Genomic DNA, 25,883 nt, shown 5'->3' on the forward strand with positions numbered 1-25,883 from the left:
AAAATGCAGAAAAACAAATTGCTTGTTTTCTTTTTTGATACTTTACATTTAATTTCAAAAGTATTGGAGTAAAGCTGTAGCGGTTGGCGCCCTATAGTTAAGGTGACAGAGTTCATTCAAAAGCCTTTTGCTATTAACTTTTGCCTCGCTGGACAGATGCAAATGAAATTTCCCAAACAAAGTTTGTCATGGAACCCCCCAAAATGGAAAATTCAACAAAAAATTGTGAAAAGATGAAACAGTTATTAAGAAAACAAAAAAACTCTGTTTTCGGCTTAGTCCCATTTATTTTCCCATAGTGAACAGGGCATAGATTAAACAGCTGTAGAGCAAAAACCACTGGATGGATGTGTACCAAATAGGAAACAGCCTGGGCACAAAGCCTTGCAGAAATGTCCTTTGCTTGTTTGGGGTCAATCTATCGAATAGTTTTTAAAATATTCAACGCAGAGAAGGGTGCCCCCGGCACCTCAAACATCTCTCATGGTGCTTTGCAGCAGAATGGCTGAGAGGCTTTTCAGCCGCCATTTTATTTGCTTGATGCAAGTGATTCTTGCGATAATAACGGGGAACCGGGAAATTAAAATGCTTAACAGTCTATTTGGAGGAGAAAAAGAATGCTATTTCATGAGACTAGAGTACAGGGATGAAAAGAGAACAACATGTAAAGTTGGATTCGGTCTGTGGTGCCAGTTCCGGGTGTAAAATGTTTTGCTTTTCAAGGGAATACCATGAGAATCATGTGAGATTTCTTCCGCAATGCCGCAAAATGCATTATGAAAATAAACTGTGTCACAAGAACCAAAGAGTGATGGGGATAATGGAAGAGGGTCGTGGAGGGAAAAGGCAATTGAGGAGATTAGGGGTCCAAGACAGGGCGAGGGGGACACATGGTGTGTGACTGTGAGAACCTCGAAGATTTTTAAATGTACTTGCTTTTTTCCTTGGAATTGGCACACTGTTACACTATGGGGGCATAAACGGAATTAATTCCCATTGTATATTCCTTATGGGAATAGGGAGTGGGAAAAACAAGGATTTTACACCTGCAGTGATCACTTGTATTAGGCATTGTGCAACTGGCCATGGTCGAAGGCCATGGATCGAAGGCCCCAAAGAAACATATTGTTGAAATATGTACAGTGAACCCAGCCAAACGCCATGGCTACTGGGCCCAAATACAATTATTGGTGCAACATGTTCAGGGCTGTGAAAACTGGCCATGGCTAGTGGGCCTCTTGCCGAAGGGCATGGCTAGTGAGTCCCAAAGAAACATATTTCTACAACATGTACGGTGGCCACAGCTGAAGGCAGGAACATTTAGTGTAACACAGTCATGAAAAAATGTTATTTCAGAGTGAGTTAAGGTGATCAGTTTTAGCACAACAAAGCCCTTGAAATTCAGTGGATTAACTTGCCGTCCCCCCATTGCAAAGCCCATGTGTCCATACATAATATTACCCTTGGGATTCTCATTGTGGGGGAGATTGACAGGGGGAAGATGAGTTAAGATGTTCATCGCTTCCCAAACCCACTATATTTCAAAGGGTTTCCTTTCACTTATACACAGACGACACCCAGATCGTTTTCTCTTTCTCTTCCTTTACTGACTTCAACTGTCTCTGCTGTACAATCATGGCTGTCTCATCACGTTCTGCATCTGAACCCTATGAAAACTGAAATCCTTTTCTTACCTCCTTCGTCCCATTGCCTCCTGCCCCCCCCCCTCTCTGTACAATCTTTTACCCCTCTCCTCTTTCCTTTTCTCCATCAGCAGGTAATCTTGGGGTCACTTTTGATGCATCTTTTTCTTTTTCCCTCCATATCTACTCTACTGCCAGTACCTGTCGCTATCACCTTTGCAATCTCTGTTGCATATGTCGCTTCCTATGCTCTCAGGCTACTAAACTTCTCATCACAATCTCCATCTTCTCTAGTCTCGATTACTGCTCTCCTCTCCTTGTCAGCCTCCACCTTCTCATCTTAATCCGCTTTGTGCCTTCTCTAACTCTGAGGTTTGTTGTCTCTTCTCCCAAACCACGATCCCCAATCTCTTAATCACTTCTTTCCATCTCACTTCTTTTGATTCTTGCCTTCTAGTTCATTTCCTCAGCATCGTCTTTAAGGGTTAACACGGCCTTCCTCCACCATATCTCTTTGCTCTGGTCTCTCCTTATTCCCCTCCCGATCCCTCCGCTCCCAAATCACACTTTCATTCAGTCCCTAAACCCCCCCGGCACCTCCCATTTCCGTTCTTTCTCCCTTCTTGCCCCCACATTCTGGAACGCTCTCCCATCCGATATTCACTCCTTTTCCGCTCTTTGCATTTTTCGAATTCAGTTAAAACCTCACCTTCTCTCCTCCTTTGCAACTACCTAACGTTCATACTTTAATAAGCCAAGTCTAATTGTTATAAGTTTCACATTATGTACCATTTTTTTAACATATATACAGAGCTCTGGCAAATGCGCTTCATGAAATACAAATACGAATAAATGGTGAAATCATGAAATGCCTCGACCTGGGACTTGAAGAAATGTAGAATCCTTTCATCCTACAACTGAATGCTCAAACAATTAGCTTCCACGGGTGGTGATGTCCTGTCAGGATTTCATGGGTTGACAATCCATGCCTTTTATTAGCATTATTGTGCATGTCTGACAGTACTCCGTGTAGAGCCTCAGGCCATCCGACTAAAAGTCTCTTGGCACACTTTAGAAAGTCGGGGTTTAATATCTCAATTTGCAGTGTTCAAATGCTCCATTGGATTGGGGGTGACGAGCACAATGAAATTATTGTGAAATATTGAGAGCCGTGCAGATCTCCCTAACTGCTTGATCAGTGAAGTGGAAGCCTCTATCACTATCAATAATAGGGAGACCAAACCTCGGTATAAAGGAGATTCTTGGCAATAGTAATAAGAGTCAACTTTTCAACACGAGTAGGCTTCCACCCAATCATTAAACAAGTCTACAATGAATAAACAAAATTAAATTGTAAGATATTTTGGGAGCTGAAAAAAATCAATTTGAGCATTCATAAAAGGACCTTCCAAGGCCGGATTTGCAGACAGCACATTCTGTACCACACATTCCAGTCTGGCAACATAAGGAAGAATCAGCCATTAGTAGGTGACCAACCAGAGAGAGCCACAAAATTATCTGTCCACAACTTACACTGTTTCTTGAACCACAGCTCTTTCTCAGACTCGGGTGCAAATTCTTGCAGCAGAGCCAGACTAGAAAGAGTTGCTATCACTTAATGTTCCCATGAAGCACAGACAAGGACTTTCTTTGGAGCCAAGAGACCTTTCAGGAATGCCCTTTGGGCTGACTTGTCAGCCAGTTCATAAGCAGTGATTGGCGATTTTTGTTTTAACTGGAGGGGAGTGTTTTCCACAGATATGCCTGAGCGACTGAGTGTAGCGATTCACCCCCCAGAAAGGTTTTGGAAGACTGGGTTCAAATGATGCACTTTACAGCACACATTCAGTGAATAATGAGTTAAAAAGCCAGACTGTTTGCAATTGCATTTGTAGAGTAACTCATGAAATAATCCAGTAGATTGTAAACCTCCAACAGTGATCTTGATCATTTCTCAATGCATTGTCGTGATGCCAGTGCCCACAATATATGCCTGTATTTAAACATGTTCACTCTTGTTGTGCCCATACATTTGCATGCTGGCTGCACCAATATGTGGCAGTATTCCGGATCCATCACGTCTTCGAACTTGAAAAGGACATTATTCTACACGCGTCGCATCACCAGCTGCAGCGCCGTGCCATACTCACCAGTCCTCACAGCATTTTTCTATCCGGTGCAGCCTCCATCATTTTCTCCACCGAATTCCACCATTTAGGGGACAAAAGAAACATAAGGTGAGCCGAGAGAGCCAACAAATACAACCTCTCCACCATAGACTTACCTGATTAACAACCGCATCTTTTGCCGGACAGTGTTGGGTAATACAGACTCTTACCTCAACACCATCACCTGCCACAAGACAATCTTCTCTTGGACCCAGCTGCAACACAAGAAAGGAATGTACAAGAGTGAACATCGGACATATTGAACTCTTTGAACTTTATACTTACGGGTTCTCGCCTGGAACCTCAGAGTCAATATTCATCCGGAACTCTTCCAACGCCCTCAAACCAGTGAAGTAACTGGTATCTACGCACCCCTGCATTCCATGCAGGATGGAGAGCTCATCATTTACAAACAAAAGGTGAGCTTACAGAAAGTGAATATCGGTGGTGATTAGTGGGGAGAACAGTGGGGTGCCATTACTAAAATCCACGGGTGGCTGAATCCCTTTCTTCACTTGCAGGAGAATATTTCTACGGGTCAAGCAGACGAGATTAGGCGGTCCAGTCTGTCATCTTCGCACTATGCTTCTCATTGGAGGAGGTTGCAGCTGTCCGGGTCCGATCTGCGCCCCTGTGGGAGCCAGTTGAGCGTAACAGCCTGTGCTCTACTTTCATTCTTGTCCATTGGAAAACTGCAATATATAATCCATCTTCTTATTAAATCAATATCCTTTGGGAATGTATGCAGGACTGTGCCCTGACTTTTGACATGGCTCACAGAAGGGCAACCGAAAATGATACACGAAGGCATTCTTAAACAGTCTGTAAGATCTGTATAAAAAAATATACATAATTACAAAAAATAATAGTGTATGCATGTGATTGAAGGAATTATAACACAGCTTTGTCTGCAATATTTGGTTTACTTAAAGAAAGAAAACCTGTGTAACCTAGTCGAATGAACACGACAATAACCTTCTTACAGAATTGATTGGTATACCGCAAATCGTAAGGTGTTACTCGTCTGTTGAATGAACTTTCAGGCATCAAAAGGAAACATGCTTGCAAACATGGACCACGAAAGATTACATTCTATTACAAAGCACAGTGATGCAATGTGCTATTTACCGAGTTCACAATGCTTGAAATATTAGACAATCATGAAGTCTTTGAGATAAATGAACATTACAATACTGGGTACATTAGGTGGAAATAGATAGAAACTTTGAGATCAGCGATCAATGAATGTAGAGAGGTGGCCTACCCTTACCTGGATGAACAAATGAGCCGATGAAGCAAGCAGGTGAGCAAGTAACCATGGAACAGGTTTCCAGGGAACAGGTAGCACAATGACGAGATACCTTGTAGATCTCAGAGATGTTCACCTGGTAAATGTCAAGGGTGTTTATGAAGACTTAGAAAAGTGGGTATGTATGTGAATGTGTGACATGTTTGTTGACATCCACTCAGCCTCGATGGCAAAGTTTCACATATGTCATACCCACCCACCCTGCCCCCTTGCGAGCGCACCGGAATCGGTTTGCTGGTACAGCATATCGGGCAATAGGGCCAGGGTTGAAACACTAAAGCAAAATGCTTGTGTTGGTCTTTTTTTGTTAATGAAAGTGGCCTATTATTTTGGGCCATGTGTGCCAGTGTGATGAGTTCCTTCATTAACGAGCTAGTAGTAGTGAACACTGTTGAAATGCACAATTTGCATCACCTTTTGGTTATTATTAAAATGGTACCCAAAAAGGAATGAATAGCGAATTTGAACTGTGTGCCACATTTTCATTGGTGCCCGAGACAATCTTATGGCCCAGTACGACCAAGTTCATAGGTGCGAACTGCCATTGATACTGGATGGGAGATGGATGGGCATGAGGCGAGCGCAAAAGGCCCCGAACACTGCTGGAGGGAGACAAACTGATGTGAATTGCAGGGGCGGTCACTTGAAGAAGGGAGCCTGGAGGATCCCTTTGCGTTGCACATGGTGTTTGGCACATTGGCCGTTGCCAGCCACCCAGTACTGGAGTGGGGTATTATGGAGGGGGATGGATTGTTGCAGAGAAGGTGAGCGCAAAAGGAAACCAACCATTCTTCATGTCCTTCATAGACGAGTGAGCGTGTTCTTGATTCACTGCAAAATTTAAACAACTATTTGTATATGCTCATTTGTATTTTATTTATTTTGGGGATGATGATGGCACAAACCAACTACAAATTGTGTACTTGTGGTTGCAGCACAGTGTGTGAAAATTCCCTCTACTGTCCGCTGTCACTCAGGTATTACTCGTCGAACACAGAATCCAAGCCTCCCATAAAGCCACCATGTAAACGAACGATAGGCCCACCAGCCTGTACCACCTGTGAAAAAGGAACATACATATTTTAATTGAATGAATCTGATAGGTGTACCACCCTTACTTGAAAAGGCATCCTAAATTCTATGGCATAGTTGCACTTACAAAAATTACTTCATGGAAAAATGTATTTGGGCTTTGAAGTCTCGACACATTACAAAGGTGAACACCCATTAGTTGAAAGTAAAAGACACTAATGGATGAACACTCTGATTTCCAAAAAGCGAGAGAGATATATTCAATTTGCAGACTAAATTCATTCATCAGTGATCGATCAAAGTTACGGCAATGTAGGTGACAAACATGAAATGTTAGTCATCTCAGTGGTCAAAGTGACATCACATCTAGAGTACACTTACTCGTTACTTGGATTGTGAGGGTGAACTGTTGCCTGAAGTCTGTGCATAAGCACCATCATAATCCTTACACAGACCTTGTAAAGGCAGGCTGCCCTGAATTCATGCAGCTGGGTAACGCATAGGGATGGTGTGTCTTCTTCTGATATTTAGGCCTAGCATTAAGAGTTTTCTTGGCAGCAGCAGTTCTCCACCTCGGTTGGCATGACCTCGTAATGATTGCACCAGGTGGAAACGTATTCCATGCGAATGAGCTCAGGCTCATGATGCAGGGATTCATCGTCCCAACTATCGTTTGATTGCCCATCATTTCCGCATCTTTCTCTTTCAATGACTTCCTCCTCAGAATACTCCGGCTCATACTGATAGGGCTGTATTGGTGCCATCATATGACAAATGTTTAAATAAAACGCAAGTAATGATTGAAATCAGTTCTGCTAGTGTGAGTTTCTGTTCGCAGTGGCTTCGTACTACAAAGATAGCTTAACAGAGCAGAAACGAGTCACAGGCGATCCAAAAAAAATATAGTGAAATGATTGAAAAAGCAATTCCGATGTTGTCAGATGAGAAGGGGTCTGTTTACACTTGTTGAGGAAAGAGGCGTCCTGCCATTTCCATGGAGACATCTCAATATCTTGCGCACAGAGAACGTTGACACGAGGCGCGCATTGGCATTGTGAAAAGGGCTGTACGCGTCTAGTGATGTCAGCTTCAGGGGCGGACGATCTGTTTTCTTGCCGCGAGTTAGTGCGATGCCTCAACAGATAAGATTATCACAAGATGGCCATTCCCCACCCTGTTGTTTTCGCATTTGTGTAAAAGTGAGGAAAACTAAGGTAAGATGCATAGGAAAAATGTTTAATATCGATTACAGTATGCTTAAAAATACATGCCCGAACGATCGGGACAATACCATTTTTTAGCACACTTCCCCTTTAATTTTGCAGGCAGCACCCTCAGATAGTGGACAGGGTGCTCTGGTAAAGCAGGCTGCAGCCAGGAAAAAAAGATTATTATTGAAAATTAACCTTCAGACAGTCATATGTCCCTCAGGGAGCCAATCATGGTGTTCCATCATTGTGGTAACTGTTAGCCCACCGACAAAGGTTGAGATAGAATAATACATAATCCCATAGAGTGGACAATGAAGACAGCTCCATTTGGGAATGCTTCACTCTTTACCTTGTTGCAGCAACGTGTTCCACCTGGTGACTACAAAGCACACCATGTTTTCTTTGTGGCTACTAACTGCCATTTAGCACTAATGAGTAGCATTTGTGCCTGCTTAAATCGGTGCTTTTTGACAGTTTTCAAATAATAGCCGATATAGCTTATTTTTGACATGATGCTATCATGTATGCCTCACTTTGTGTGGTAGAAAAAGGCAGCTGTAATAAGAAAAGTTTAATACAAAATAGATTAAAATTCAAATGAAAATGAGAGAAAATACTGGTTTAAGAGAGTCAAACTTTATATTCAAAGTACCAACCTGGTATAGAGTGACTACATTTAGAATCAGATACATGCTTGCTATAAGAATGGAGTATCGAAATTGGCTCACTGAAGCATTGTTTTACTCACAAACAGCATAACTGCACTTGCAGTACATGTTTATTTCAACTTTATTCTGACAGGAGGTTGTTTTTGTTTTGGGTGAAACTGCTTCAAATGACTAGTGATACTAGTGATGTGAGTGTGTGCTTTAATTGAATACATATGCGCTGGTCAGAGGTGGGTCTTTTGATTGCAGCCCGGGAAGGAAGCTCATGGGCTACAACCAAAAGACTAGCTAGCCCCGAGTCCCAACATTCCCGATATTAGCGTAGTGCCAGATCTTTTCCAGACCTAGCAACACCCTGGTGCTGGTATCTCCCAAAGGCATCAGGGGTGACGTTGAAAAACCAGGAGCTGCCCGTCTCCTCATAAAACTCCATTGTGTAAATCAGAAGGCGTAAAATCCTTCTTAATGAAGTCACAAAATCATCTGCTGGTTGTATTAGAACATGAATTTTAGGAGGATACAGCTTCGGGGTTGTTCAAAGATCCTGTTTTATCCATTATTGTGTTTGTCGTGCAATGCTGGTATTCAATCTTTATCAAACTAATTTCACCCGAGTCCAGAGTATAATTTCTTCTACACATGTAAATGGCAAATCTCTCATAATGCCACCAAGATACATTTTAATGTGTCTTGCGCATTCGGTATAGCTCAGCGCTAAAGGACAATGGTAGAGCAGACAGGTTTTCTGTTCATAGATCATGTTCATAAATCATGAAAAAATTTCATGAAACATAAGGACTGCCACATGGAAATGCGTGATTAACTTTCCAAAAGCATCCAGAGCTTGCAGGGACACAAACTGCTATTAAGTGGTATGACGTCCTTTAATTGACAGTTGTTTTTCGATGAGTTTTTTTATGAAAAATGTACAATGAAAAATATAGGGGGGTTATAAAGTGCATATAAGGTGACGGGGGGTCAGGAATAGTGAAAAAACAATAGTGGCTGGGGGCTTGGGATTAAATTAAAAATAAACAATATAGGGGGATTATAAAGTGCATATAAGGTGACGGGGGGTCGGGAATAGTAAAAAAACAATAGTGGCTCGGGGCTTGGGGATTAAATTAAAAAGAAACAATTTCAATTTGATTTTTCGTAGAAAATGTTTCATAAAAACTCACTAAAAGAAAGACTGACAATTAAATGACATAGAACCTATTAAACAGGCTCTTTTTGTAGGCCTTGCCATGCAATCACTGTAGTAAGCTCTATTTTCCACCCCTTCTTTGAGTTCAGGATTCATGGTAATCCCCAAGAACAAAGCTCTGGGCATAACAAAAAACAGGAAGAGACTTTTTTTCCAGAAACATTTTAACTGATGTCTATCACGCCCACGCCCACCGTTGTGTCAGGAAAGAGATCTGTCATCGAGCGACGCCCAGATAGATTGTTAGTGACAGCAATGCAAACCTCCTCTGCTGTCTATATAAGCACAGTCAAGCTTAATTAGACAGCCTTTCTTTTCCTAAAAAGCAAGACTGATTACACATATTAAAATAGCGGTTACAGCGGAATGATTCACAGGTGATTCAACAGGCATTTAGAGTCACTGGTGATTCAACAGGCATTTAGATTAAGTTTATATAATAAGAAAAGCATCTTAGTGGCATCGCCCGTCATATAATAATAATTAAATTTACACCAGTGTAAAGTGTCTGTAATATGGTTCCAAAAAAGTGTGCTTAGATTGTAGTCTATGAAATTTTCAATGCCAACATTTTTAAAAAAAATTCTTTATTAACATTTTTAATAACACCCCAAAGTTCCAACCTCCCCTCTCCCCCCAACTCCCCCCTATACCCCAACATAGTGAAACTTTAATATTGACAACAGCAATACCCCAGCCCCCCCCCCTTCTCAGAGTCTGGTCCCATCCAGCAGACTCCATACTCTCCGGCGGCCGTCACCAGTGCCTCATCCTGGTTTATACATCCTATAGGGGGTGAACGAAGCCGCCATCAATTCCCCAAGTCATGGCCTCCATCTCTGTCTTTCCCCCTCTCCCCTCCATGCTCACCCCTACTGGTTCACGGAGGCCGTAAATCATTGTCCCTTGACAAATCACTTAGCAGCTGGGTCCAAGAGATCGTTATCCCCTCTGCCTCTGCCTCAGGACCGTTAGTTCCGCCACCCCCCCACCTCCGCACATCTTTCCACCATTGACCAATCAATGGGCCCTGCGGGCATTTCCATGCTATTGTCATTCGGCGCTTGGCCAACACAAGTAAAAAGCTGCCCATCCTGTTCCGTACCTTGCATCTCTTCCCCCATGGGAGCTTCCCCCACAGACAGACTTCCGGAGTCCGTTCCCACCCAGTCCCCAACAGCCCATTCACTCCCCGAAGGACTCCATCCCAATACTCTACAATCAGATTACATTCCCATATCATATGCCAAAATCCTGCCTGTGCTTCAATGCATCTAGGGCACTCATCCGACCCCTCCCCATTTATCGCCCGGTACGTCATTGGGGTTATATATGTCCTATGTAAAATATTGATTAAACCAGCTGGAAACGTGCATTCCTGGATGTCTTCCGGACCAGCTCCCAGACCTGTTATTTGATGACCCATGTCCATTTCCCATTTCTCCTTGACCTTCAGATCTCCCCACGCCATCCCCTCCCGCAGGGCCTTGTAGATTTGCGAAATACGCGCCCTTCCCCCCTCATGATCTAGCAAGACCCGGAGGACCGGACAGGGCTCTGGTTCCTCTGGGATTCCCGCCCATAACTCTGCTAATCTACCAACCACCGCTCCATACGCCAAAAAAAGCCCTTGTGGTAGCACAAATGTCTGACACCACTCCTGGCAAGTTAGTACAGCGCTTCAAGTACCTCCCCTCCTGGTTGATCCCACACCAATACCGACCGCAGTTGAGCCGCCACAAAGTATCTTTCATAATTCGGGAGATCAAGACCTCCCTCTTCCTTAGGTCTACGCAGTGTCTCCAAGGACACCCTCCTCCTATTCGTATCCCACAGAAGTTCTCTCACCTTAACATCCAACATTTTGAAGAAGATTCTTTTTGCAACATAGGGTATGTTAGCAAAAAAGTAAAGGAGCCTCGGCAATATAACCATCTTACATAACTCCACCCGGCCCATAAGAGAAAGAGGTAAGATTTTCCAGAATTGAATCGAATCTCCTATTTTAGACAGCACCCTCCCCATATTGTGCACAAACATCTCCTCCATCTCATGAAATATATGTATCCCCAAATATTGGAACGATTTGGTGTCCGACCTTATTCCCAACTCCGGCAGCTCCTCTAATGGACAGTCCCGTAGCCCCCCCAATGGGAATAGCACCGACTTCCCTGGATTGATGCGGAATCCCGACATGTCCCGGAAGTTTCACAATATTTGCAACAGTTCTGGGAGATATATCGCCGGATCCACCACATACAACAACAGATCATCTGCGTACAGGGACACACCGTGCCTCCTTCCTCCTACCGCAATACCAGCCTCCTCCATTTCCTGCCGCAGAAACACCGGCAGTGGCTCCAGGGCCAAGGCAAACTGAATCGGAGACACCACGCACCCCTGCCGCGTCCCCCTTCCCAACTCCTAGGTCCCTGACACTCAATTATTAGTTCGTACCATCACCAGAGGTGTATCATATAGAAGGGATATCCACCTACAAATCTTCTCCCCAAACTCTCGTAGAACCCGGAACAACGACCTCCACTCCAAAGAATCAAACGCCTTCATGGCGTCAAATGACGCTATCGCCATATCCTGCCTCTCCAGTTTCACTGAGTCCATTACGTGGTGCAAACGAGAGAGGTTCCCAGACGTATTTCTCCCCCCAACAAACCCACATTGGTCCGGGTGGACCAGGGTTGGCGCCATTATTGCCAACCTGGCAGCAAGAATCTTCCCCAAAATTTTCCCATCGACATTCAACAAGGAAATTGGACGATACGCTGCATAATCCCTTGGGTCCTTCCCTTCTTTTAAGATCACCGTAATTACTGCCTCCCTCATCGACTCCAGAAGACAGCCGAGTTGAAAAGCCTCCTCATATACCTTTACCAGATGCAGCACTATGAGATCAGCAAACTCTGAGTAAAACTCCACTGGGAATCCATCACTGCCCGGCGCCGTCCCTCTCCGCATTGTGACGATGGCCCAGCGAACATCCCCCTCTTGGAGCCTCCAGTCCCTCCCGCATATCCTCCCCTAACTTCAGAAGTCGCATCCTTTCCATAAGATCGTCCACATCTGCTTCTAAATAACCATCCTCACTCATGTACAACTCCCTATAGAATGACACAAAAGCTGTGTCATCACCATCTCCCCGTGCTTAGCCTAAGCTGAGTTACCACCCGATTCTGCTGTTCCCTACTCACCAACCAAGCCAACAGCTTGCCCGCCTTGTCCCCTTTGCCATGTAGCCTAACGTCCCGCCTAATACTGTCAAAATGCAATAGCTCTTGCAAAGTCTCCTGGTAGGATTCCAGAGTCTGCGCCAACGACTCCCCAACCTCTCCCCCCTAGCCACTTCCCTGTCCAAATCAGCCACCTTAGCCTCCAACCATCTCAACCTTTGCCCGAGTCGTCTACGCGTTCCCACCGTCATGGACAAACATTTCTCCTTATGGTCGCCTTAAAGGCCTCCCACAGCACCCCCCTAGCTTCCACCTAGCTCTCATTCAATTCAAAGTATGCTTTAATCTCCTCTCTAAGTTCGCTCACGAACGCCCTGTCCCCTAGCGCCTCCCTTTGGAGTCGCCACGACCGACGTGGCGGTCGTGCATCAGTCTCAAATAACGTGGCTGGCTACCAGAGGAGAGTGGTCCGAAAGAGTGCGTCCCAGATACTCTACCTCCCCAAAATACTGGCACTGTTCCCTTCCCGTAATAAGGTAGTTGAGACGAGAATATGAGCCATGCACCCCGAGTAGTATGAATAGCCCCTTTCCTCCCCATGCTGCTCCCTCCATACCTCCACCTTGTCCAATTCTTTCATTACCCTACGGAGAGGCTCCAGCATATACTTCTTGGGCACGGCCCTGCTACCTTGCCCATCCAACCTTTCCCCCAAATGAGCATGCCCGCCCTATATGCCCCATCATACGAAGAACCGAGGGGAAGTAATCCCCATCATCTACATTTGGCGCATACGAATTGACAACAGTGACCACCCTCCCCTCCCATCAACATTGTGCCAAGACTGTCCTGCCGACCTCATCCTTTATGACCGCCAACACCGTCAGTGGTATCTGCTTCGCCACCCAAATTAACACGCCTCTCGCCTGGGTGGAATATGTTGTGCCAAGTACCTGCCCCCCCCACATCTTCCCCAAGTTCCCCAGCATTTCCACCCCTGCATGTGTCTCCTGTATCAGGGCCACTTGTATTCCCTGTCTTTTCAAAAACTCCCCCACCCTCTGCCTTTTCTGATAACTACCCAGCCCCCGGACATTCCACGTCCCGATTTTCAAACCATGCCCACCCATCTGTAACCTAGGATCCCCACTTACTTTATCCCGTCACCTCCCCCAAGTCCTCGCAAGGCTGTGCCCAGTTTCTCTCCTATCCTCCCCTCAGCTCCAGCCGCCACTGTATTGGACCTTCCTCCCCACCCCCAAATCCAACCTCCTTCCCTTCCACACCCAACCCCAACTTGGTGTGCTAGCACTACCTCTCCCCCCCACCTATTGCCCCTCCCACCCCCATACCCTCCTCCCCCAACTTTCCCCCAAGCCCGTCAAGTGCCATGAATGGTCAGGCCTCTTTGTGGGACCGACCTTCTTCACCCTCCCTCTGCCTTGTTGCAGACCCCTTGACTCGCCTACCCCACCCTATCCCCCACTGATGTGAGTAGTAGCCAACAGTGTCAAAGGCTCCGGGAGGGGCTCCCATTTTCCCGGCACCAAACATCCTATAGTTCATAAAAACCCCTCCTACCCCATTTGTACCTACCACCATTCCTAGGTGGTTCACCTAAAAGCCCAACCCCTGCCACTCAGCACCTCACCACCTCCCTCAATCTCCCGTCCCCGGCTGCAGTCCCTCCTTAGATCCCCCCCAGCTGGGACCCCGACCCAGGTACCTTCCTATCCAGCCAGTCCCATACCTCTCCTGGGGATGCAAAAAACCACGACTGCCCCCCGATGCCACCTTCAACTTTGCCAGAAAGAACATCATATATTTCAAGTTAAGTTCCCGGAGTTGCCCCATCACAGCATCATAGGACCTCCTCTGACGCTGCACTTCCAATGTGAAATCTGGGAAAATCCGCAACCTTGCTTGACCAACTTCGTAGCTGCCCTCTCTCCGCGCTGCCTGCAAGATGGCATCTCGATCCTAAAGGTTCATGATCTTGGCCACTATTACTCTTGATGGCGCACCCAGCGGTGGGGGTCTACCCGGTATCCTATGGGCTCTCTCCACTGTGAAAAGCTTTGACAGTTCCTTAATGCCCAACACCCGGAGGATCAAGTTTTCCACAAACAGTTCTGCGCTGGGTCCCTCTTCTTTCTCCGGCACTCCAACCAGGTGGATATTACACTACCTGGACCGGCCCTCTGCGTCTTCAGTTCTTACTTCAAGCATCCGGGTAGCCCCCACCAATCCCGCCACCTGGTTTTTAAGCTTCTGGACCTCATCTTCCACCATGGAGACCCTCTGTTCCACCTCTGTCACTCTTTTGCATACTTTACGGAGGTCCACCCTTACCAAGGAGACGTCCACCTCTTTGATGCTCTCCTGGAGAGTGGTATGTGAAGCCTGTATCGCCGCCATCAATGAATCCAGTGTCACTGCTCCTTCTTCTCCCCTGGTAGAGTGTTCTCCCAGCTGCCGCTCCTGTCCATCTTGTCTAGGCACTCTATCCCGTGCCTCCGTGTATTTGTCAATTTGCCATAGCGAGCCAGGTGTAGCGCCACCACCTTCCGGACGCAGATTCGCCGCCGCCTGAGTCCTCAGGATATCCATAGATTGCGCCCCCAGAGAGCACCCCCACCGAGGATTAACAATATAGGGATGCAGCTATGTGTCTTTCTCCCCAGCAGTGAGAGCTCCCAGAATCCAGCAATCCCAGCCGTAGGCTCCCTCTCAGGATCCACCCCCTTGGTGGGGCAACGTGTTTTTCTCCTGTGGGGAGGTCGGGGGCAATCCTCACCCGCTGCTATAGCAGTCTCTCCTCACCCCCCCCGTTCACAGCCGCTGGTCTCTAACTAGTATGCCCCGCACGAACCTCTGTATCGGGGCTCATCAATGGATCAGGTGCTCTGCCCGGACTCTCAGCTGGAGCACGCCGACCTCGTCCACACTTGCCTCTCGATATTGCTCTCCCAAACCTCAGAGCTCTGCCCCGCTGCTCCAGGAACAGAGACCGGAGTTCCCGTCACAGGGCTCCACTTCCCCGTCCGGCGCTCTTCTTGCTGGACTTTCCGAGCCCAGCGTTCCACCCGCGGCGTCTCCGCGGTCCGCCTCCCACGCCTCACAACTGGCCAGCCGCTCCAGTCACCCCGGCCGCAGATCATCGCCGCAGCCGGACCGCCGTCCCTCTTCCTCCAACGGCAGATAACCGCCCGACGTCTGCCTTCACGATGCCTGATCCCCGCACCTCACAGGCAGCCGCGACGCGCATCACTGAATGCTCCGGCGGTCATGTTGGATTCACCACCAGCCAAGACTCCTCCAGCGGGCCGTTGTGTCATTTCCACACTGTCCTCGCCTCCACCAGGGCTGCAACCGAGGAAGCAGCACCACGACTTCCAGGTACCCCTATAAAATATCGAAGCACAGGGGTTTACAGCACAGATGTCAGCAGGATGTACACCGTGGCCCGGGAGCACTGGGGACCTACGTCTGCATTGCTCCGCCTCTGGCCACGCCCCCAATGCCAAAACGTAATATTTAAAGGCTGAAATCCTAAAATGCAAAAAAAAAATTGCTTGTTTTCTTTTTTGATACTTTACATTTAATTTCAAAAGTATTGGAGTAAAGCTGTACCGGTTGGCGCCCTATAGTTAAGGTGACAGAGTTCATTCAAAAGTCTTTTGCTATTAACTTTTGCCTCGCTGGACAGATGCAAATGAAATTTCCCAAACAAAGTTTGTCATGGAACCCCCCAAAATGGAAAATTCAACAAAAAATTGTGAAAAGATGAAACAGTTATTAAGAAAACAAAAAAACTCTGTTTTCGGCTTAGTCCCATTTATTTTCCCATAGTGAACAGGGCATAGATTAAACAGCTGTAGAGCAAAAACCACTGGATGGATGTGTACCAAATAGGAAACAGCCTGGGCACAAAGCCTTGCAGAAATGTCCTTTGCTGGTTTGGGGTCAATCTATCAAATAGTTTTTAAAATATTCTATGCAGAGAAGGGTGCCCCCTGCACCTCAAACATCTCCCATGGTGCTTTGCAGCAGAATGGCTGAGAGGCTTTTCAGCCGCCATTTTATTTGCTTGATGCAAGTGATTCTTGCGCTAATAACGGGGAACCGGGAAATTAAAATGCTTAACAGTCTATTTGGAGGAGAAAAAGAATGCTATTTCATGAGACTAGAGTACAGGGATGAAAAGAGAACAACATGTAAAGTTGGATTCGGTCTGTGGTGCCAGTTCCGGGTGTAAAATGTTTTGCTTTTCAAGGGAATACCATGAGAATCATGTGAGATTTCTTCCGCAATGCCGCAAAATGCATTATGAAAATAAACTGTGTCACAAGAACCAAAGAGTGATGGGGATAATGGAAGAGGGTCGTGGAGGGAAAAGGCAATTGAGGAGATTAGGGGTCCAAGAAAGGGCGAGGGGGACACATGGTGTGTGACTGTGAGAACCTCGAAGATTTTTAAATGTACTTGCTTTTTTCCTGGGAATTGGCATACTGTTACACTATGGGGGCATAAACGGAATTAATTCCCATTGTATATTCCTTATGGGAATAGGGAGTGGGAAAAACAAGGATTTTACACCTGCAGTGATCACTTGTACTAGGCATTGTGCAACTGGCCATGGTCGAAGGCCATGGATCGAAGGCCTCAAAGAAACATATTGGTGAAATATGTACAGTGGACCCAGCCAAACGCCATGGCTACTGGGCCAAAATACAATTATTGGTGCAACATGTTCAGGGCTGTGGAAACTGGCCATGGCTAGTGGGCCTCTTGCCGAAGGCCATGGCTAGTGAGTCCCAAAGAAACATATTTCTACAACATGTACGGTGGCCACAGCTGAAGGCAGGAACATTTAGTGTAACACAGTCATGAAAAAATGTTATTTCATAGTGAGTTAAGGTGATCAGTTTTAGCACAACAAAGCCCTTGAAATTCAGTGGATTAACTTGCCGTCCCCCCCATTGCAAAGCCCATGTGTCCATACATAATATTACCCTTGGGATTCTCATTGTGGGGGAGATTGACGGGGGAAGGGGGAAGCTGAGTTAAGATGTTCATCGCTTCCCACATCCGCTATATTTCAAAGGGTTTCCTTTCACTTATACTCAGACGACACCCAGATCGTTTTCTCTTTCTCTTCCTTTACTGACTTCAACTGTCTCTGCTGTACAATCATGGCTGTCTCATCACGTTCTGCATCTGAACCCTATGAAAACTGAAATCCTTTTCTTACCTCCTTCGTCCCATTGCCTCCTGCCCCCCCCCTCTCTGTACAATCTTTTACCCCTCTCCTCTTTCCTTTTCTCCATCAGCAGGTAATCTTGGGGTCACTTTTGATGCATCTTTTTCTTTTTCCCTCCATATCTACTCTACTGCCAGTACCTGTCGCTATCACCTTTGCAATCTCTGTTGCATATGTCGCTTCCTATGCTCTCAGGCTACTAAACTTCTCATCACAATCTCCATCTTCTCTAGTCTCGATTACTGCTCTCCTCTCCTTGTCAGCCTCCACCTTCTCATCTTAATCCGCTTTGTGCCTTCTCTAACTCTGAGGTTTGTTGTCTCTTCTCCCAAACCACGATCCCCAATCTCTTAATCACTTCTTTCCATCTCACTTCTTTTGATTCTTGCCTTCTAGTTCATTTCCTCAGCATCGTCTTTAAGGGTTAACACGGCCTTCCTCCACCATATCTCTTTGCTCTGGTCTCTCCTTATTCCCCTCCCGATCCCTCCGCTCCCAAATCACACTTTCATTCAGTCCCTAAACCCCCCGGCACCTCCCATTTCCGTTCTTTCTCCCTTCTTGCCCCCACATTCTGGAACGCTCTCCCATCCGATATTCACTCCTTTTCCGCTCTTTGCATTTTTCGAATTCAGTTAAAACCTCACCTTCTCTCCTCCTTTGCAACTACCTAACGTTCATACTTTAATAAGCCAAGTCTAATTGTTATAAGTTTCACATTATGTAGCATTTTTTAACATATATACAGAGCTCTGGCAAATGCGCTTCATGAAATACAAATACGAATAAATGGTGAAATCATGAAATGCCTCGACCTGGGACTTGAAGAAATGTAGAATCCTTTCATCCTACAACTGAATGCTCAAACAATTAGCTTCCACGGGTGGTGATGTCCTGTCAGGATTTCATGGGTTGACAATCCATGCCTTTTATTAGCATTATTGTGCATGTCTGACAGTACTCCGTGTAGAGCCTCAGGCCATCCAACTAAAAGTCTCCTGGCACACTTTAGAAACTCGGGGTTTAATATCTCAATTTGCAGTGTTCAAATGCTCCATTGGATTGGGGGTGACGAGCACAATGAAATTATTGTGAAATATTGAGAGCCGTGCAGATCTCCCTAACTGCTTGATCAGTGAAGTGGAAGCCTCTATCACTATCAATAATAATAGGGAGACCAAACCTTGGTATAAAGGAGATTCTTGGCAATAGTAATAAGAGTCAACTTTTCAACACGAGTAGGCTTCCACCCAATCATTAAACAAGTCTACAATGAATAAACGAAATTAAAATGTAAGATATTTTGGGAGCTGAAAAAAATCAATTTGAGCATTCATAAAAGGACCTTCCAAGGCCGGATTTGCAGACAGCACATTCTGTACCACACATTCCAGTCTGGCAACATAAGGAAGAATCAGCCATTAGTAGGTGACCAACCAGAGAGAGCCACAAAATTATCTGTCCACAACTTACACTGTTTCTTGAACCACAGCTCTTTCTCAGACTCGGGTGCAAATTCTTGCAGCAGAGCCAGACTGGAAAGAGTTGCTATCACTTAATGTTCCCATGAAGCACAGACAAGGACTTTCTTTGGAGCCAAGAGACCTTTCAGGAATGCCTTTTGGGCTGACTGGTCAGCCATTTCATAAGCAGTGATTGGTGATTTTTGTTTTAACTGGAGGGGAGTATTTTCCACAGATATGCATGAGCGACTGAGTGTAGCGAGGAAGCCTGATCAAACCAGCTGGGGGCTGGTCTGATTCACCCCCGAGAAAGATTTTTGAAGACTGGATTCAAATGATGCACTTTACAGCACACATTAAGTGAAGAATGAGTTAAAAAGCCAGACTGTTTGCAATTGCATTTGTAGAGTAACTCATGAAATAATCCAGTAGATTGTAAATCTCCAACAGTGATCCTGATCATTTCCCAATGCATTGTCATGATGCCAGTGCCCACAATATATGCCTGTATTTAAACATGTTCACTCTTGCTGTGCCCATACATTTGCATGCTGGCTGCACCAATATGTGGCAGTATTCCCATTTACGAACATACTCATATTTACTTTGCGCATAATGCCATTAATGTCCTAGCTGATATCCTAGCTGATATTCTGCCAACTGTTTCACCCTGTAAGAGCATACTCCAGTTAGTGTTGCCATTAAAATGTTGTGCCACAATATGAAAACATGTCCAAACTGGCAGCATCAAAATGCCAGTCTACCCACATAATATGACAGGATCGACAGCTCCAAGGTGCTGGAGTGGCACAAACCAACCACCCCCACTGTAGTTTTGGGACCTGGAAGTCAGAGTTTACACAGGGCTCCACAATCTCAGCAGGGAAGGAGGGTTAGTGGATCAATGGTTTGATGGGAATGGGAAAAGGAGGAAAAACGGAATGAGGGAAGGAAGAGGTTATCAAAAAGTAGAGGGTAATAGGGTAAGATCGGACGTTGTCATTGTAATCAGTATCCTTTACCATGCACCCATGCACACACGTCCTTCCATACACAAACAACATCCTCTAAGTAGTGAGCATAACAACAAAGCAACAGTAGCACTCGACAACAAAGAGCAGGCACTCAGTGTTGCCAAGCACTCAGGGGTTAAGGAGTGCTGCCCCCACCGTTGTGGGGGCGGGGCTATGATACGGCGGGAGGACGAGGGAGACAGAGGGTTTTATGGGTAAGACTCGCTAAGCGCCAGTTCGAGCTACGTTTTGTAAAATAAAGTAGCAGCCTGCAATCTCCGGTGTGCGCGTCCTCCTTTACACGGCCTCTACGAGGTAACACTGGCGACGAGGTTTCGTTCCCGTGCGCCCACGGAGTCCTCCTTGGCAGTCCGCCGCTCCTCCGTGGCTTTCCGCCACTCTCTGCGCCGCAAGCGCGTTCAAAGGCATCCGTATTGGCAGTCCGCCAATTTCTCGCCCTGAATGCCCCGGGCTTCCTCCTCCTACATCTCGACGTCCGACACGAGCGGGAGCCCTCCTCCTCCTCTCAATACTCCCTCAACACCTCAAGAGGGTCGTCGGTGGATCCTGGGAGCCTGCCTGACCACCACAGTGTGACGAGCGCCCCAGGCACAGCGCAGCACAGCGCAGGGAAGCATTGGACATCTGCTGCGACCCCCCCCACATCGCAGGCCGGTGAGTTTGCCCAGGCCCCCTGGAACGCAATAAAGACACGCGGCGAAGTTGGAGTGTGACACCCCCCTCCATAACATTCCACCTTTCAGACGGGCCAAGCTCCACCAGCCTACCCAAATCAGGCCAAATCAGGCGCAAGGTACATATTTTTAAGGCATCATGAGCACGCCGGCCTCCGCTTCAGGGTCCAACCCAGGGTCGCCTATGCCAGCTCACGTGGTGCAGCCGATTCAACTGCGGCTACCACCGCCTTTCACCATGACCCCACAAGCCACGAAAGGACCCAGATGGACTGATTGGATGGAAGATTTCCAGCACTACGTCAGGGGATCTGGTGATGGAAATTCCCCCAATATCAGGGACATCTTCCTTAATCTCGTGGGGGGCGAGATAAAGACTGTGGTCAAGACTATTCCTGCAGCTGAACAGAACAATTTCAAGTACTTAATAAGTGCCCTAGACAAACTCCTCATCATAGAAGTCAATCGTGACTATGAACGCTACCTTTTCAACAAGTGCACTCAAATGCCACAGGAGACAGTTGATGAATTCATAACCCGCCTGAGAGTAAAAGGTGCAAATTGCCAATTCGACGCATTTTCTCTGGAAGAAGCCATAAGATTGAGGGTCATTGAAGGCTGCTTATCCCCTGCCCTCAAGAAACATCTCCTGAAAAAACCCCTCTCCATCCAGGAAGTGAGCGAGCTCGCTCGCATACATGAGAGGGTCGATGCCCAAGCTACATCCATGGCCAGTCCAAGCAACCCCAAACACGACGCAGCGGAACTGGTCGCAACCATACAACCATCTCGTCCAGGTGACAGGGGGCCACAGTTATACAGAACTCAAAACATCCAAATACCCCGCCTACAGAGACAATGTTATCGCTGTGGGATGTCTTTTCCGCATGCAGGATCTTGCCCAGCTTTGTCTCAACGATGCACAAACTGCGGAAGAGAAGGACATTTCCACTCGGTGTGCCGGGAAGGCGTACCATTTCCTCCCGCGAGACCCCAAACGCCAGTCAGGACATTTGTCCGTCCGCCACCTCCTAGACACTTTCAACCCAGATATTACCAACAAAGCCAAGGACAGAGACGGTACGTCAGAGCCATTGACGAATACCATACGCCGGGGTACCCACCACAGCCAGAGCAGACTGATCGGACCAGATACTTCACGGATGAATATGATCATCCACCAGAGGAATATGGGCCTGAGACTCTCTACCAGGAGGTGCAGGGAGCCGCATATGACATGCCGTATGACTCATACGACCAAGATGAGTTTGTCAACCTCATACTCGACACTGAAGAGGCCAGAGAAGCCCCGAAAATCCCCATCAAAATGGGGAATAGACAATTCCAATTCATTTATTGACTCAGGCGCTACTGTTAACATTATGGGCGGACAGGACTATGCCGTACTACCGAACCCACCTGCACTTCAACAGTCCCGCTCAAGGATATTTCAGTGGGGCGCCACCACCCCCCTACCGACAGTAGGATGTTTCACACAACGCCTTCTCCTGAATGGCCGGAAAGTAGACACAACAATACACATCATCCGGTCACTTGCCAGAAGCCGATGCCTGCTCAGTTATCACACGGCGTCCCGTTTGGGGTTAATTGAAATACACGTGAGGGCGGGAGACTCCATCACAGCAACCTCCGAGAGCACAAACGCGAGAGACACAGTTGGCGCCATTGCATGCTACCAGCTGCAGAACCTGGTCACACAGGCTGACATCACAAGAGACTTCCCCAACCTCTGCACAGGGCTGGGCAAACTCAAGGCCCCTCCCATCCGACTCCACATTGACGCATCGGTGAGGCCGGTACCACAACATCCCCGGAGAGTAGGTTTCCACCTGCAAGCGGCAGTATCAGACGCACTCCAACAACTGTTGTCTGATGGCATCATTGAACCAGCCACAGGTCCGACACCATGGGTGTCCCCACTCGTGGTTGTACCCAAAGAGGGAGGGAAGATCCGTTTGTGTGTGGACATTAGGGTGGCAAACATTGCCATTCAGCGCGAGAGGCATCCGGGCCCTTGCATCGAGGACATGATCGTGCAACTGAACAACGCCCAGATGTTTTCCAAACTCGACCTCAACCAAGGATACCATCAGCTGGAGCTGCATCCGGAATCCAGACCCATCACGACGTTCGCGACCCATGACGGTCTCTACAGATATCGGCGCCTGAACTTCGGCATCTCATCAGCCGCAGAAATCTTCCAAGAGGCCATCCGGCAGGTGATCAGACCCATCAAGGGCACACTGAATTACAGTGACGACATCCTCATTTTTGGATCATCGAAAGAGTCTCACGACAAGGCTCTGCTCGCTACATGTGCAGCACTCCAAGAAGCAGGCCTCACCCTCAATATTGCAAAATGCCGTTTCAGCAAGACCAAGCTGAAATTTTTTGGACACATCTTTTCCAGCGAAGGCATGATGCCGGATCCTGATATGGTTGACACTATGACACTATCACCAACCTAGAAGAACCGCGACAGGTTGCTGACGTCCGCTCGTTTCTCGGCATGGCTGGCTACTGTGCGAGGTATATACCGCACTACGCGTCCCTCACCGACCCTCTACGGAAACTCCTCCAGAAAGAAACAGTGTTTGAATGGACCCCTGCGTGTCTCCAGGCTTTCTCCGACATCAAGCGGGCCCTGATGGAAGCACACCGCCTGGCATATTTCAATCCCGCATGGCACACTGAAATAGTGGTGAACGCGAGCCCGGTGGGCCTTGGTGCCATCCTAGCCCAAACCAGCGGGGCGGATGTCCACCCGAGACACGTTGTCGCGTACACGAGCAGGGCCCTGTCCACCCCGGAACTGGCTTAATCCCAGGCGGAAAAAGAGAGCTTAGCCGCCGTCTGGGCGTGCGAACATTTCCATGACTTCATCATTGGGAAAAATTTTACTTTAATAACGGACCACCAAGCCCTGCTATCGCTTTTTGGCAACCCGCACACCAAGATGCCTCCTAGAATCGAGCGGTGGGGAATCCGCTTACAAGAATATGACTATGACATTGTGCATCGTCCTGGGGGCGACCTTAACCCCGCTGACTACCTGTCACGTCACCCAGTTGGGGCCCCACTGACCCGCGAAGGAGACATCGCCTATGTACAATACATAGCGTCAAACTCGCTACCACCGGCGCTGTCCCTGCCGCCGGTGGTAGCGAGGCGGCAAGATGGTGCAGCCATCTCTTTGTCGCTGCAAGGCACAGTTTTGACGCAATGTTGCCCCAAAGAGGCAGCACAGCCATTCTGCTGTTGACTACCAAAGCACAGCTTGGTCATGGAGAATAATTCTGTTGAGTGGGTCAATGTAGCCCACAGCTTGCACAATACTTGTTCTCTTCTTCAGTAATATATACACTTTAACTTCTGGTATATGCAAGGTATGTCACATTAAAGGAAAGAATAGAATTCAGTCTTTCTTTAGACATTACAATTAGGCACACACAACCACTTCTTAATGTAGTTTTCAAGGTTTAAAGATTGGTATACAATTGTATTCCCATGTAAAACCGAAGGATAGAGTTCAGTTCTCCTTTTGGGAATCACAATTAGGCACACACAACCACTCCTTGATGTATTGTTCATAAATTAAAGGTTTCAACAACTGTATTGTCAATGTTAGGTATTCAGTAATGGTCTTTGCAGTATTAAGTCCTCTTAATTAGTGACACGCAACCACTCCTTTAGACAGTAACAGTCTTGTAAAGATTGAACAATGGGTTTAAGTAGCGTTAGCTTCTCACACAAGTAGAAAGGACTTTCACATTATACACGAGTGATACATTTCCATTGTGCAGGTATTTCAGCTTAAACAAACAACTTCTACTCACTTTAAATCTTACGTGAGTTAACATGGTGCTGGATACTGATGCCGGCAATGCTTGCGAAAGGTGTTAGAATGCCGTATTTCACTCACCAGCTTCTTTGGCACTTGCTCTGTGAGTCACACTGCTTTCCCGACTTCTGCCACAACTTCTGTTGCTTGTGGCTTCTTAAGGACCCACACCCTTCCTCTGTGAAGGTGTCTCTGCTGTGGCCACTCGTTTCTGGAGCCTGTCTCGCTCATGAGACCCACAGCTTTATAACTTCCCTTCGCCTCGGTCTCCAGCACATTTTCTCTGCACAGCAATCAGGCTTATATGGGGAAAAACAGTTCTCCTGTACACCCTCCACTGCACAGCCTCTGCACTTCAGAGTTTGGGGGAACAGGATACTCTCAGACCACACAGGTGAAATCTGCTGTCTCCACGTTTCAGCATCCCTCTTGCTCTCCCACTTGTGCTTGGTTTCCCAGCCTTGTGCTTGGTTTCCCAGCCTTGTGCCTTCTTCCAACTGCTACTACTGCTACATGTCACATTCCAGTCACAGTTCCAGCTCTCGCCACTTCTTCTACTGCCAACACTGCTACTGCTAGTACTCCAACGGTAACCCTGCTACAACTAATCGTCTGCATCTTTAGGGGGCCTTTTATGCCTCTTGGGGTCCTTCAGGTGTGGTCTAATAGGCTTAATTGCCTGACTACTACCACCGCATACCACTTTAGCCCTCTTCCTCATCCCAGTACTTATGTGATTATAGGACTTGTATTCCTCAACAACAAAGTTTGGTTTTCTAGTCAGTTTCTTATTTTTAAATGCATTTCTATTGTCCTTACGTGTATTTAAGGAGTTTACTTGCAAAGAGGAAGGCAATTTGTTCAAGCCATTATTGAGTAGATTTTCTTTCACTATACCTCTGTGAGATAAAGTGATTTTTCACTTTAACCACATTACAGTATTTAATATGTGGGTGCTTTGGTACTTGTAACAGGGTTTTCTCCTTTTCAGACAAATACTGCATCTCCTCCCACAGAACACCACCCCCAGGGTCAGGGTCAGAAAGTCTCTTTCTTTCCCTGGCCACCTGGGAGTAGACTTTAGGCAGGGGTTTCTTGATGGATCCATAGGATTCATCACATAATGCATGATACATTTTATTATGCAGCTAGACCGGCATT

This window comes from Ambystoma mexicanum, chromosome 6p, assembly GCF_040938575.1.
Source record: "Ambystoma mexicanum isolate Mex_15411 chromosome 6p, UKY_AmexF1_1, whole genome shotgun sequence".
NCBI classification, from domain to species: Eukaryota; Metazoa; Chordata; class Amphibia; order Caudata; family Ambystomatidae; genus Ambystoma; species Ambystoma mexicanum.